The sequence below is a fragment of the Cygnus olor genome, chromosome 11 (assembly GCF_009769625.2).
Source record: "Cygnus olor isolate bCygOlo1 chromosome 11, bCygOlo1.pri.v2, whole genome shotgun sequence".
NCBI lineage: Eukaryota > Metazoa > Chordata > Aves > Anseriformes > Anatidae > Cygnus > Cygnus olor.
The window spans coordinates 10,060,114-10,075,838 of NC_049179.1; positions in this window are offsets into that span (position 1 = coordinate 10,060,114).

Here is a 15,725-nt window from a genome sequence, read left to right on the forward strand (position 1 = left end):
TGCAAATAGCTTTGCTTAGCCCACACATGGCGCAGTTCCAGTGACAAAGCACCTTCAGATTCAAGGCCTTCCAGAGAAGCATCAGCCTGTAGGGATACCCCAGTGCTCTCAGCCTTGAGAAACCCACTTTGGAGGCAGGCAGACACTGCTAATCCAAGCTAGAGTCTTTCTGTTTCCTTCCGTGTACACCGGTGCCTACCCAGGTCTCTCCCAGCGGTACCTTCTCACCTCAGCACCCATCATTTCACTACGAGATGAGAGGCAAAGCCATCGAGCTGCTAGTTTTGAGTGTTCAGGCTATGATTTAACATAAGCCTTCAGAAACTGTGAAGTGAAGCAACTCTCCCCAAAGCACTTACGCTCCTCCATTGCACCCACATGGGTTTGTTATGTGAGGGAGGCTCATAAAACCTGCTTGGGCCAGCCCGATGAAGACCTTGTTTCCTGAAATGATGCTGAACAGTTTGTCTTTGTGCTTGGAGTGAGGCTGTGTTAGCACCAGTTCTGCAGCTCTTACTGCTGACAACCATTGTCAAAAACGAATCTTTTCTTTGGTATGCAGCAGGGCTCTGATGGATGTAAAACAGCCCTGAGCATTCGTGTTTGCTTGCAATGGCTTTCTAAAAGGAACTCCAGATGCTAGCCCAAACACCTCACGCATTTTCCACTTCAATTTTAATTGTTGGTGCTGATGATCACTTCTTTTCATACGATCAGCTGCCAGGTTCTGCCCTAGAGTTAGTGGTCTTTCAGAGCACGGGAAGTGGGAAGACATTCCTTTACGTAAAATCCCTGGTGCAATCAACTTGCCCAAAAGATCCCTCAGGCAAAGGCGGAGAGAGAGTACAGCAAGTTCGTGTACCACCGCAAATTCACTTAGGCTGGTGTGACAAGCCCATCAGAAAGCATGCGAGTCCTGTTGATGGCAAAGGTCTCCCTGACATCGATTAAGCATCTCTTCTCTTCCTGTTCCCAGGGCTTTTATTGCTACGAATCATGAACACACTGCCAAGATGGCCATGAATTAAAACACAAACTTTCTCAGCACGAAAATCCAGTCCCATATGTTTGGCGATGCCCCAAAACCAGCTGCTGTAACGCTGTCGCAGAGAGCTACCTAGCCCAGCCCTATCCTTTTAGCCCCCTCTGGCACCTCTGGAGCTTGGGCATTCCCCTCTCGGCCTTTGCACAGAGAGGGGACTGGCACAGAGCAGCAAAGGGCTTCTAACCACAGCTCAGAGGCTCAGCTCACTGCCACTATTTGCTCTTTATTCGGGTGGGGATCAGAGCCCCCTGCGACGCGGGACAGGAGCCGGAGCCTGCCCTGCACGTCCCTCACCTGCTCACCCAGCACGCTGCAGACGTTCCTCCTGCTGGGCAGCCGCGCTCTCTGAGGGCCCTTCCTCGCATGGAAGCATTCGGGAATTCCTCTTGTAATTAATTCTCCGTCATCCCCGCACAGCGTTCCCGTGCAGAGGAGCTCAGAAAGCAGAGTGGCACAGAGCAGCAATTAAGGGGCAAAGACAAACTGCAGGGAAAGGCACTGCAGGTCACACCTGCGCTGCATCAGAGCTGCTCTGGGAGAAAGCCCTTACCAAGCTCCGGAGGGAACGGCAGCTCCTAACTCAAACCCGAGTAATAAGATGATCTTGTAGGGGGAAAGATTAATCATTATTGGCAGCCAAGAATGTGCAAGTCTAACAAAAGCCAAAGGTGTGGGTTTTTTTATTTTTTATTACAGTCCAATGGCGGCTGGGAAGGCAACGTTAGCTAAGAATTATTAAACCTATTGCAAGAATAAATTTTCTTTGAGCCAAACCATAAAATGGGAGTAAAATCCTCTTAAGCCAGTGACATTTCCTAATGGAACAGACATTATTATTTTTTTTGCAAACCAAAAAAAAATTTAATAAAATTGCTTTAGATTATTAAGTGAACAGATTAGGCTCCACAATGGAAAATATTTACTCAAGCAAAACCCGCTTAACTTAATACCTGCCTCAATTAATTTTTAAGTTTGGGATTATAATTGGACAGAATAATGACATTTTATGCTTGTATAAATAGGGACTCATGAGCCCTGTTTGCCCAGAATTCAGGCAGGAGAAGAAGGATCTAGGAAAACTTTACCTTGCTAACCCCCAGGTAACAGCAGGCTGCTGTACGTGCCAGTAATGAGATGGGCAGCTCTTGCAAGCCCGGAAGATATAGGCTGAAGCCTAAGTCCCTTCTCACAGCTGGTCATTAAATTTCCTGAAATGTCTGACCAGGAGGTCACTACTGATATTACAAAATAGAAAAAATACTACAGAAAATGGAAATTGTTTCCTTTGTGAACGTGGAGGCAGAACACCAAGTTAAAAGCACGATGAGCTTGTGCTTCATTCCTTCAGCACGCAGGGGGGATCTGCAGCCAGAACTCGCTTTGATCCACCTGCCAGACCTGGGATGAAGAGAGTGCAGCAGCTCCTTGCAAAGACCTGCGAGTTATTAAAGACCTCCACTGGACACTGCTTCCAAAGTCAAAGCACAGGTAATTGCTCCTTTTACACCCCAACATGACTGGCTGGAGGGCTCGGTCTGATGGAAAAGAAAAAAATAGACGACTTTGGCTACTGCTTTTAGAGCAAGCTCCCTCAGGGCTTTTGTGCTTTTCCCCCTCTGCCAGCGCGGGCCATGGGGAAGGCAGGTGGAAATCCAAGCTCCAGAACACCCGGGTCGGAAAATAAGCCTGAACAGTCACTTCTCTGCAGCAGGCAGACAGCTCTGTCCTGTGGTCAGAAGCTTTTTTTTCACAGCTTACCATCCTCTGCAGGTTAGGGTACACTGAACCTTCAGTCCTTGGCTGTTCTCCCTTCCCTCTCAGCAGAGCGTGTGCTTAGATGCTCAGAACTTTCAGGTCTCTCAGAAGTTGCCTGATCCAGATGCAGTGCCCTGCACAGTGGAGCAGAGCCCACCAAAAAAATGTCTCTCTCTACAGAAGTCACCCGCTGCCCAGGGGCTGAAACCCACCACCACTGCACTGTCTTCCTCCTTGCTCGTCTTTTTTCCAAAAGCCATCCTCGAGGTTGAACTAACGCATGTATGAAGCGCTGACATGCTCAGTAACTGCTATCCATAACTACTCATTAACCACACCACAAGCCCGATGCGTGGTTCTCCTATAGCTGGGATTCCTGGAGCAGTTCCACACCCCGCTGACTTTGCTGGGGAGCAGGGAGCGGCCCAGTGTTGGGGAAGAACGCCGGGAAGAACACGCCGGTTGGCTTGCAGCTGGCAGCCGACTCTGATATCCTGCTCCTGTTTCCCCTGGTGTCAGAAATACACACTGCATAATAAGCAGTAAGAGGAGAAACATTTGATTAAAAAGCTTCCTGCCTGGAAGCAATTCTAATCCTGGCTCAACTGGCTCAAACTCAGCCCCAAGAGCGCACACGTTATATATAAAGTCTTTGGGGGAGGAATATGAGAAAGCATAAGGGTTTTATTTGACATAGACCCTGCTGGCATATCAGAGCTCTGTTGTTTGTGTTTTCAAGACAGCAGCCTTGTTAACAAGTGCTGGTGAGCGCAGCAGCAACTTGCAGGCTTTCTGCTGAGTTACTGCTGGGGTAGGTCTGGCTGAACGTCGTGCGGAAGGGTCAGTGGGGACAAAAATGAGAGAGAAGAGGATCCGATATTGAAATCTTTCTTATATTAAAGTGAAAATATTGAAGGCTGGATGACAGTGACAGAGAAGCTGAGAAGTGTTTCAGACCCAAGTAGTGCTTAAGTACAGGTGAGAAACAGGGAATATGTGACAAGAACAGAGACAGAGTCTCTGAGCTACCTGGTAATCGTGAGCTGGGAGTTTGTCAGGAAACAATCTCACCAAGATGATGGGCAAACCATACAAGGTAACTGTAATTCTGAAGGCCTACGGAGTCAAATGGCGATCAAAGAGCCATGCAGGGCCCAGAGGAAACAGCACGGAAACCAGAATCCTTCTCCTAAAGGCAAACAGAGGCAAATTACAGCACAACAGACCTGTCCCAAATCACCCCCTAGGTCCCAAATGCAATTGATGAAGGACTGTGCACGTGATGTGTTGACTGACGAGCCCGGAAGACTGTCTGTGGGAAAGGAACTAGAAGGGTAATTTTATTGTCATGTACCACAGGGGGGTGTAAGTAAAATCACAGCATGAGAAAATGACAGTGTATCTGTCTTAGGTCATTTACATGCCCAGATAATCTGTGGGAGGAGAGCCAAAGTTGCTACATTTGACAGAGGCAACACAACTGCAATGCGCTTGGGAAATGGAAGCTTACACAGAAGATTTGCATGCACTAAAACTAATCTCACGTTCGCTGCTCCCAGAAACTAAAATGACCAGACTTAGTAATTTAGCCTCCCAAATAAGAGCTCTTTGCCCCCTCACTATGGGCTGTATCACAGGTGCAGCATTAAGTCACGATCTCATCTTGCTGAGCACACTGCAAGAATGCCGCAGAGGGGCAGTTCCACGCTCAGAAGTGTCCGTACATCCCAAGGACACACTTAAATGCAACAAAAATACCATGCACAGGCTAAAGAGCTAAACTGTCATGAAGGCAGATGCTGTGTAGCAGTAGCAGACATCAGGTATGTTGGGGCTGGTAGGCGATGGAGCACAGGAGAGTTTTTAGGAGGGATCTGGAGGATGGAGAAAAGGCTCTGTGAGTGTTTACAGGTTGCTACTCCCCTGCGGAGGGAGTGACACGGGAGGAACATGCAGCTGCATGTTGGAACTGGCACGGCTGGCAGACAGGCAGGGCTCTACCTCCACAGTGGAAAATTTTGATGAGATGGCTCGATGGAGCAGGGCTGGAAGAGGCCATCTGTGGAAGACACAAGCACTTCACAGTTTGGGTGAAGGAGATGAATAAGGGGCTGGTGAGACGTGCCCTGCAGGACCTTTTAACATGGCACTACCAGAGGCTCCCAGTGAAAACCCCGACGATAAGGGTCTGTGGTACTCCACACGGAACTGAGAGGCTTGGCAGCAGTCTGATTGCTCAGAGAAGTTGGGCACCCAGAAGGATTCCAGCCAGGCAGACAGGGAGGAGGAGCTGGATCTTGGAGATACCCTTCAGGAAGAACTGGCTAGTTCACTGGTCAGGGTATGGGTACTTAGAGAGGGGTCACGTTAAAGAGGAGCCAGGTGCTGGGAGGATGGTAAGAAAGATCAGAGACATAGGAAAGGTAGGAGGGAAGAGCAAGCAAGAGAAGATTAAAAGCTCCACTTTGACTGCGTTGAGCTGAAGCCAGTAGGTGGATATCCACGAAGCGCTGTCAGAAAGACAGACTGAATTAATTTGGACAGCACGGGACAGGCAGGGAGCAAGGCGATCACTCTGTGAGTCATCAGCAGGAGATTACATATGCAAAACTTGTAAATAAGGTCACCCAGAGAGGGAACACAGAGGAGGAAAAGAGGGAGGCTGGGTGAACGGTGAGTGATGGAGCAGGTGAAGCAGCCAGCAGTACCTGAAGACTGTTGAGCAGGACAGGCACAGCCTTACAGACATCACTGCGGGGTAACCCTGCCCTGTGGGCAGGGGGGAATAAACACAGCCCCACCAGCTAGGCTGTCCCCTGCGGGTAAATGTGCTATACTAAGAAACGTGGAAAGGGCTCGGGAAGCTGCTGGGTCCTGGTTCCCCAAGGGTGAATTTATGCCTCAGTTTCCCTGCCCTTGAGTGCAGACACAGACCAGCTCTTGCAGCTGCAGAGACCAAACGTGGCAGTGGTAAGAGTCCATATTCCTGTTTGAGCTCTTCAAGTCCCCCCAGACACAGCTACAAGCTCACTTCCAAATCCAAAGAGAGGGAGAAAAACATTGTTGGTGGCCATGGGGTGGAAAAGACAACCACACAGCTGTAGCTGGCAGGGAGTTGTGCCAGGAAACCGAGCATGTCCAGTATTCCTCAGCTGCTACCCAGATGCTGGAAGAGAGGGATAATGGTTGTGATGTGCAGGGGCAGGAGCAGCGGGATCCTGAAGTCACACTTGACCCCAGATCACAGCCAGCTGGCACGACACTGTATGTTGAAATTGCCCATTTACCTGAGACTGCTGGCTGGAAAGCAGAGACAGCATGCAGGGAACGTCCAGGTTAACTTGTCATTGGCAACAGCCTCCAATTTGTCATGAAGGGATTCACACAATTTACAGAGGGAGGTGGGGGTCTTTGCAGGTTTTAGGCAGCTGCCCTAAGAGCTCAATACTGCAAAGAGACTCTGAAAAAAGAGGATCCATTTCTAGCCACATAGAGACTCTTAGCATGAACAGCAAGCCCCAGGCAGAGGGAAGGGAATGGGGCACTGGGAACGTACCAGTGGGGCTGTATGAAGAGGACCTATTCGGGCACTTAAACCAGGTGGAAGCAACTTTGCTGCTGTCTAATCTGAGGACAACGAAGAGTCAGATGTCTTACAGCCTGGAAAGGCCTGACCAAATCAACGGGGAAGAGCAAGTGAGGCACTGAACCACTTACATAAACGGTCTGGACGTTATTCTGTTTCTGCCTGCATGTGCACAGCAAAGGCAAACTGCTTCTAAGGCGCACAAACCTGAGGGAAGGAAGATGTTGTGCAGCCTCAATTCATAAACGAACTATGCCAAAAAGTGATTGCCTCTCTCCCAACACTTGAAGCCAGTAAATGTTAAATCCTCAGAAAACGTCCCTCCCTGACTGACAGGTACTCTGTGGTGAGCTGGTTCCAGGGGGTGAGTAGCAGAGGTTGTCTGGAAGCCAGGCTCCAAGAAGTACAGAGGTACAGCCAGGACAACAAAGCCTGGTCTCTCCAAGCAGCCCCGGCAATTCTGAGATTTTTCTATGAAGCTTCATTTACAAAGAGAATCAGGGCTGCAAAACACAGCTTTGTCCAAATTCCCATTACAAGACTTCATCAGATCATTCCGGACTCTGAGGCCACTGTCTCTGCACAGCAATAGCCATTATCCTCAAGCTTTGTGTGTGTTTATGTTACCCTTCCATTTTCCCTTCAGATATGACAAGCAATTCTTAGAACACGGGTTATAAACTCTTCTGCTCTGGAGTTCTGTCACCTTCGATTGCACTCAGATGAGGCCAAGGATGTAGTTGCAAAGTAAATCAATAAACAACACTTAAAGGGGTCCTGCAGACACAGGCTGGGTGCAACGCCGCAGCCCTTCTCTGTCCCCAGCTAGATGTGAGGCACTGGAATAGCTCGTGTCCATAGGGCCTTCAACTAATTTGGGGTCTGACCCCCAAGAACGTAACCAGAACCTACCGGAGTAACGTGAGCATGGAACAGACGGCACTGGGGAAGACGACAGGCCTGCCTCTTTGCCCCATCCTTGCTTGGAGAAATCCAAAGCCCTTACTGAGCGCCTTGCCAACACGGGGACCGAGCAGAGCCGAGCAAGCGCATCAGGCAGGGGGAGCTGAATCAATTCAGGGCTCCACGAAGGCTGGATTCAGAAAGGGGCCACACGCCACTCACTGCAGGCACCTAGGGCCTCTCAGGCCTGCTGTCACACAGAGGGTAACACAGCCACATAGAGCACAGCTGGGGGGGATCTCCTCAGGAAGCCAAGCGGGATAGTCATAGTCAGCCCTGAGGGCGTTTCAGCTGCCTGGGGCTCCTTGTGCACCCACCCAGCAGTCCCAGGACCTGCTCCTGGTCAGCCTTCCATCAAGCTAACAGGGCTCTACCTCTGTAAGTGGCTCCTCCAACCGGCATTGTAACAGACCCCATCCGAGCAGCCCGGGCTGGTGGCTGAAGACGCCCCCAAGGAATAGGAAGAGCAGGTTGTTCATCACGTGCAGCTGTCCTACTCTGCAGGACCAACGCGGCACGCGGGGCGAGGGTAAACTCCTGGAGAAGCTCCCGACAGAAACCCTACTTGAATACACTTCCAAAAGCATTCACAGAGCAAATTAACTCCACTGGTTGAATTATTTGGATTTTGGCTTTTGATTTCAGAATCAAAAGCTGTGTAGACACTCTGGTGACCAAGAGGCAGCAATGCTGTCCCCACAGCCAGAAAGGAGGGCTGCTGCCCCTACTGCCCGCACGCTGGGAGAACACTCCTGTTGCTCGCCCACCTATCAGCTCCTGTTTTTCAGCCCAGCTGCATTCCCAGCTGACATCTCCATTACCTGTTTCAGTGTGCACGGTTACATCGGTGTGCTCCTTGCGCTGGGCATCTGCTTGCTGTTCCCAGCTCCATTGCCTTCCCTCCCTGTGAAATAAAGCAAATTATTCAGGGCAGAAGCGATCTCTTATTTTGGTTGTCTTTATGTTTTGGCGTCTGTTCAGCGCGTTTGTGCTCTGCTTCCAAATCCAGCATCGCCCATGCAGAGCCTGGCGAGGGGAACGTACAGCTGCAGAACACATACTCGTCCTCCGCCCCAGAGCACGGCAGGACCTCACTCTGAGCAAGGTTTTTTGGTGACTCAGGGAGAGCTCCTGCAAGCTCTGCTCTTCTTTTTAGTGTAGGCTGTCCTCACTCCTCAGCATCTCCGTGCGGGGGTCCCCGAACCCTGCACACAGAGCTATTTCTCATTGCATGTAACACTGGATGCCACGTGTGCATCACAGAGAAGCTTTGGGATATCAGCCTGGAAAGAAGGCTTCTGAGCTGAACTGAGAGACCCAACTGCCTAAGGCCATACACATGCCATTCCTGCGTGGCCAGATCTCCTCCTGAGTAGCACCAGACAACTGAGCTGTACTCAGCACTTGGATGCCTCACTCTGTCTCTGTGCTTCCAGTGCAACAGTCCGTGCCCTTCGTTCAGGCAAACCCCAAACTGAAAGTGGCCAAATTCCTCCCAGTTTCCGTTTAAAGCAGCACCTTGCTCCCATACATCCCCGCAGAGCAAGGGGAACCCATCGCACCCTGCCCAGGCTCACACTGAGCCCAGTGACATGGTCACAGCACTGCTTCCTATCAGAGCCCCTTCCCGCTGCCACAGGGACCTGCTCTGGGAGCCTGCAGTGCCGAGCACCTGTGGAGCAATTAATTAATACAAATAATCACTCATATTAACTGCAACTGGAATGCTACTCTTCGCATGCCAGCATTGAGGATGTGCTGGCTCAGGGCATAGCTGCAGTGTCTAGTCCCTGAGACCTTTGCGTGCTCTCTCTGGCTGTTAAGAGAATCAGGTGGTGTCGTTCCTAGAAGGTGAATAAATTATTATTGTAAATTACTCTGATGAAGTGGCTTTTATTAGAAAGCCAGACACAAAGGGAGCTTGCTGATTGGCTAGCAGTGATGTCATACCCGGCACAGCACTCAAATGCAGAGATACGAATTTTCTCTTCTATATTTTGTGTGCAATTTTCATTTTATACTGGCAATAAAGCGTCACCAGCAGAGCCTCTCACCCTGTGAGTGTGGCGGGGGGTCTGTACTTCTCAAGTGGCTGATGAAAGCAAAGTGGCCTTTGTTCCTCTGTCTTGCAATGAACCTGGGGCTAACAGTTTTTACCCACAAAGGCACTGTGGTTTATTGCTCTATTAAATCCCCATGCTCAAATTTCTTAGATGGGCAGCAGAGAATCTGGCATTTTTTGGCTTGCACGTACCTAAAACCATTCTGATCACAGAGATTTTGCTATTTACAAACTAAAGCTTACAGTGCAGATCAAGTAACATCCCGGCTCCCATTCTGATCTTCGGCAAAAGGCAAGAACAGGGTTTTGAAAATAACCAGGCAGCAAACTTCCAGCAAATTACTTTGAGGCTTCACATCTTGGCTTTTCCTCTCTGCAAAGCAATTGTGAAATTCTGGGTGAGCTTTCAGCGAGGCATACCCAGTGACCAGCCAGCTGCGTGCTACCATTTCTCTTCCCTAATTGAATGTCCTATCAAACCTAGGAAGTTTGCCTAGCAAATGTTCCAGCTTTAATCATTTCTGGATACAAACAGGCAAGCTGGTAGGGCTTGAATACTAGAGCTCGGTACGCATGAAAGCTCCACTCGCCTCTCTGAACTGGAATGAACTTTGAAATGCCAGCAGCTGGGCGAAGCGTGCCTCCCCAGGCTGCGGTCAGCTCTGCAGCTACACCGCTGCTGGGCTCCAGCCCCCGCTGAATACACAGACCCAGGGGGAGCAGAAGGCTTTGCACGTGTTACGTATTGCTGAGGTGTACATTTTGATAGGTGGACCAAGTCTAACATTTCCAGCACTGGGAACGAGCTTCTGCTTATTCTCCCTTGATGATGGTTCGAAAGTCCTTTGTCCTATGAGGGCACAAAACAAAACACATCATTTGGAAGACATGGAACGTCCTGAAAACCCCCAGAGATTTGCACTGATGAAACTGGGCGCTGAGGGCTGCTGGAGAGCTCAATAGTTGGATTTGGTGTCCCCATCCTGAGGTGGTGACTCTGCAACATCCTCAGTTCCACTTTCTTCCAGGTGGTGTGAGGTTGGAAATCATTGTCTCTTATCGCCTGGAGATTTGCTGAGCTGCCTGCCCCTTGCAGATACCAGCAGCTGCCCTCAGGCTCCTAAAAGTTGAGTCTGAGGCGTTTTAAGCCCCGAAGGTAAAGGTGCAAGGGATGTGCTTCTGGGAAAGAGAGGCTGTGAGAGCCTGACCATGAATCAGGAAAAAAGAAAGAGTATGAAGGCAGAAATCCTCGGAGAGGATGCTGTCTGGCTGGGACACATAGTAAGCATCAGCAAAAAGGGTACTGGCTCTCAGGTTTAAGACCTGGAACAGATTCAAATCACCCCTTTTAGATCCGACCTCCCTTCCTGTCTGAGGAAGACAGCAAAGAGGAGAGGGAGCCATGAAACTTGGATCCAGTCCCTGCTTTGCCGTTGCATGGCTTGGCCTGACATCCCTCTTCGCTTTTAACACTGTGCGCAGAGCAGAGAGTTATTAAACGCACCAGAAGATTCTCAAGTAAAACAATTTCATTGTTTTTAAGACATTTGTTATAGCATCTTTGGCATTCTGGCTTGGACCACCACAGACCAGAGCCAAGAAGTTCAGAACAGTCTGTGGATATTGAGTTACTGCTCAGAACCAGATCAAGTTCCAAAACCGCAACCGCTGGCCAAAAAAAAGAAGCCTCCACAGAGCAGAATACACCCACGCAGATGGCGCAGACATCAAATTGATCATGCTGGGCCTAACTCTGCTTCCCTTCCTCAAACAGAGCAATATCCTTGCTCACACCTTTGATTTCAGTAGCTTTATTTCCCCAGATGAAGCAGCCAGGCTCTGGAGGAGAATATGGTGCCACCTACTTACCACTTGCCTTACAATGAGAGGTCCTGCGTCGTTTAGCTTTGTAATGAAGTTGTTTTTGATGTACCAGCCAGCTCCTCCCTCTCACTTGAGGCTGGTATTAGAATCACGGCTGGATTATAATACACAGTAAGCTGTTCCGGGGTGATATGAATCAAAGCCCTGAAAGTGGGATTCCGTTTAATTAATCGCAGCTGACAGATGAAGGTATTGATCGTAGATTGAGAGGTTCAGCGTTGGCCTGGAGGATAATTATTGCACTGGGTTAGGGGGATGTTGTTGAATTTCGAGCGATGTGGGAGGGAGGAAATAAGCAAATAATTGCAGCTAATTAGAACTCGCGTGAGCACCCCAAATCTAGTTAGAATAATCAACCAACAACAGTTTGATCCAAATGAAAAAGGAAATAACTGCCCAGAGAGATCTAGATGGCTCCCATAAATTCTTCAGCCCCTTGTCTGGGACAAATGTTTTATGGAACCAAGGGCCTAAATAGGGGAAGCAGGAAGGGGAAACAGGCAAGTTTATTGATTGGGAACGCTTGGTTTTGCCCAAGATGTGAGTTAAATAGAAGGGGTTGCTGAAGCCGGAGGATGGCAAAGGGCACGGGATAAGGGGAGATGCTCTCGCCTTCGCCACACTTTCTCCTACCCGTTGGCGCCGTGCCGCCTCCTGCCAGCCCGCACAGGTGGGACTTCAAATCCACGAACGGGGCGCCGCGGGGCTGCTCCGGGGGGATCAGCCATGCGACTGCTGTCGCCACAGGGATAATGAAAGGTATCTAGGCTAGCAGAGAGGGCAGATGGAGGCAAAGCTGCAGCCAGCAATCTGTGTGCACACACCGACCAACCCACTGCTCCCTGTCCACGGGATCCCCATAATCTCCCAAGGCAGACCTGCTGTTACAAACGCTCTCATCACTAACGCAGCGGGGGCAGCTAAGCAGAGAGAGTGAATGATCTAGCAGGGGGTTAATAAAAGGACTGACGCAGAACAAAAAAGCCTGTCAGACGCCATAAGATGTGCTCTCCACCCCTTCCACCCCTAAGGAAATTAAAAATTGTAGCCTGTGGTGTACACTGTTTGCTCAGCGGGACTGGACGGGGCAATGGGATGTGGAAGGGTGGGATGGGAAGGGGAAGGCTGGGAGTCAAATCTTTGTCATGGCTGTTCTTTCTGAGGCTATATATCAAGCGTTGTTTTTTAAAGGACCAGGATACCTGGTCTCTCAAACCTGATGGGACCAAGCCACGTTTCTGTGTGCTGTTGCCAGCAGCTCATCCTGGAGAGTCAGCTGGATCCTGCCAAGCTGCTCTGCCTGAAACCAAAGTCCACGCTCGCATGTTTCCATGGAAATGGGAAGAGAACAAATGCCTCTGACATGACACCCCTTTTCTGATGTAGATTTGGACCATTTCTAGCATTCCTTCCTACCAAAACCCTTCAGGACTGAATATTTTGCAGGCAGGACCAAAGGGAAAAAAAACATAATCCTATGAAAGAAAATGCACCATGCTTTCTGGTGAGCAGCAACTGAACTCTAAAGCACTTTAATCTACTGAAAACACCCTTTGAGGCAAACAGAGCTCTCTTCTCACACGCACTAAGCACAGCTCAGTAATTCACAGGCTCCTTGTTTCGTACAAGTGGTTAGCGAGGAGCTCTTCCCTCCCCTCTTCAGGCTGTTTGGTGCAAAGTTTCCAGAACCATTCCCCCCTCCAAATGAACGAAATCCCCGGGCTCCCAGGCGAATCCCCCGCTGCCGATTCCTGCCCGTTATTGTCTGCTTTGCCCTGTGCATTGTCTCCAGCCTCCTCTCACAGCTCTGCTCGCAGGCAGGAGCTGCCGGGCTGCGCAGCACAGGCCCGCAGCGCCCTCTCCCGCGGGCCAGCCCGCTGCAGACCGTGCGGCGCCGCACAGCCGGACGAGGGTCGCTGCGGCACCCAAAGCACCGGGTGCGTACGACCCAGGAGCCCCGCTTGGTTTCGGGGTGCTGTCCCAGTCCCAGCTCCCCGCCTGGTAGGCGAGCGGCTGGGTGTCTCTCACCGGGCAGAGCTGACGTTTCACGAGGGCTGATGGGTGCAGCACCCAAAATAGCAGTAACTTCCAAGCACCTTGAGCCAAGGCCTGCGGCATTTTGGCAAGCAAAGGCAGAAATCCGTGCCTGCGCGCTGCTTTCTATCAACTGCTGGGCACTTCAGATAAAGGCAACCTCTACTCACAGAGGCTTGCCGGGGGTCTGAGCTTGGCACCAGGGGAGCGTGGAGCGCTCAGCACCCAAGGTCTGACTGCGTCTCGCAGCAGGAACGACTCCCCGCGCTGTTACTCCCCAGGCTGTTCTTGCCCTGCTCAAGCCCCTCGCACCAGGAGCCCCCAGCAGCTGGCTCCTGCCTGCCCCGGGACCTGCACCCCTCATCCAGGAGGACATGCACAGGAGCATCGCATGCTTTGGGAGAAGAAATAGGAGAGATCTTTTGCAGACCCAAAGGTAAAGCAATGACAAGTTTGGTTCCATAGGGAGTTTGCCTGGATGGTTTGGGATTATCATCATTTTAAAGGACAAGTGCTGGAAGCCAAGGGTATGAATGAAGGAGCTTCATGAATACAGATACGCTGCACGGATAGAATAAATAAAGCTCATCTACAGTCACCATTTCTCTTTCCAAGTGGGTGCAGACAAGGTGTGCCACCTCAGGAGATCCAGAAGAGAATCAGACTTTGTCAACAGAGGCTGGACATTAATCAGTGCCTGAGATGCCAGGCCTGCTAGAAGCAGCTGGCTGAGTGCTTCCCTGCTATCAGGAGTGATGTGCTGGGGAAGTCAGCCTTCCTCCACAAGGAGCAACGCTTCCAGGAAGCAACAGATTTCTGGCTGGCACAAAAACACTTGCAAAGCAGAAGCACTTCTCCCTGACCTCGCTGCAAGGGACTGCAAAAAGTCCTCAGCATCCCAGCCAGCAGGGTCACAGACCTGGCTACACCCACAGGGCGTTCAGCACCATACTGTGGTCGCTGGAATGAACAGTCAGCAAAACAAGTTAGAAAGGGGAAATAAAAAAAAAAAAAGGATTTCAGTTGACCAGAGTATTTCATATGTCCTAAGAGAAAATGAGATGCATGGGGCTGGGCGTGAGCGAGAAGCAGCAGCTCTGGCCACGCAGCGCTGTGCGGAGTCTCAGCCTTGCTCTCCCCACCAAAGGAACTCGCAGCACTTGCTCAGATGCATCTTCAGGTCCTACCCTGCTGGAAAAATGTTTTTTTTTCAAAATATTGCTTCCAGCCACACAGAAATACAGATCACACATCTTGTATAACGTTATGTACTCTTAGAGATCTGTCGTGTTGCAGCCCCAGCACAGCCAAACCATTCCGTGCCACACCAACCTTATTTTGCACACTACCTTAGCTCAGCTCACTTGGCACCAGCGCAATTTGCTCTGGGTTTGGGAAGATTGTTCCTGCTTTTCTTGCCATTGTGACACATCCTGCGCACGCCATGGGGGAGGCTAGATGTGGGCGAGTGCAAGCCGGTCTTGCGATGGCAGGTTGGCTTCTCTGGGGTTTTAATGGGGCTGAGAGCCTTTTCCAAAATCTACAGCAAGCTGGTGGGCCCACGTTCCTTCTGTGCGCTGCTGATCAAGCCCTGGGAGACTGCATATTTCACCGTCCTCCAAGTCTCATTTGTCTTACACTTGCAGTGAGTGTATGTGTTTGTGGCTTCAGTGAAATATATGACTCTGCTGCTAGGCTATACGAACAAGAATTTATCTGCTCAACAGATTCTGCTGGCTTCCAAGTGCATGATTTATCCTGGAAAAAAACAGCCTAACACTGACAGGATCTCCTGGTGGTACTTCCAGGTGGCCTGTTGTGCGCTGGTGATAGGTTTGGGTTTTTCTTTGTTCTTTTCCTCTTTGTGTTAGCCCTCCCACCACTGCCAGCTGTGCCAACAATGACAGCAATAAGCCTTGGGGCACACAGATACCAAAAAGTGAGTAAATTCCCCTTTTTGTGCTCTAGGCTGAGGAACAGGTCAACTCCGTATTGCCCAAAGAGACACAGGTAAGGTCCACACGTCCCTGACTGTCACTGAGCACTCACACGTACCCTGACAGCCAGCCCTGTGCCATGCCCAGCCGTGACAGGCCTGGAGACCTGCCCTGGATTTGCTGTATCAGCTGGGGTCATGCAGAGTCCCAGCTTTCCAGGTACTGAAGGTCACAGTTTATTTCTCAGGGGTGACATTGCAGATCAAAAACAAACGCACAGAACTGACAAAAGGAATCTTTAAAAAATATATATTTTCTCTTTCAGGTATCTCAAGAGATGAACAGATCTAGATTCACTGGGCTTGACCTTAGTGACCTAAGTCCTTTCGCTTGCGTTGTCCTTCTGAATCTTCCCCCTTCACAAAAACACCTCAGAGTCTTCTGCCACGCAGCTCCCAG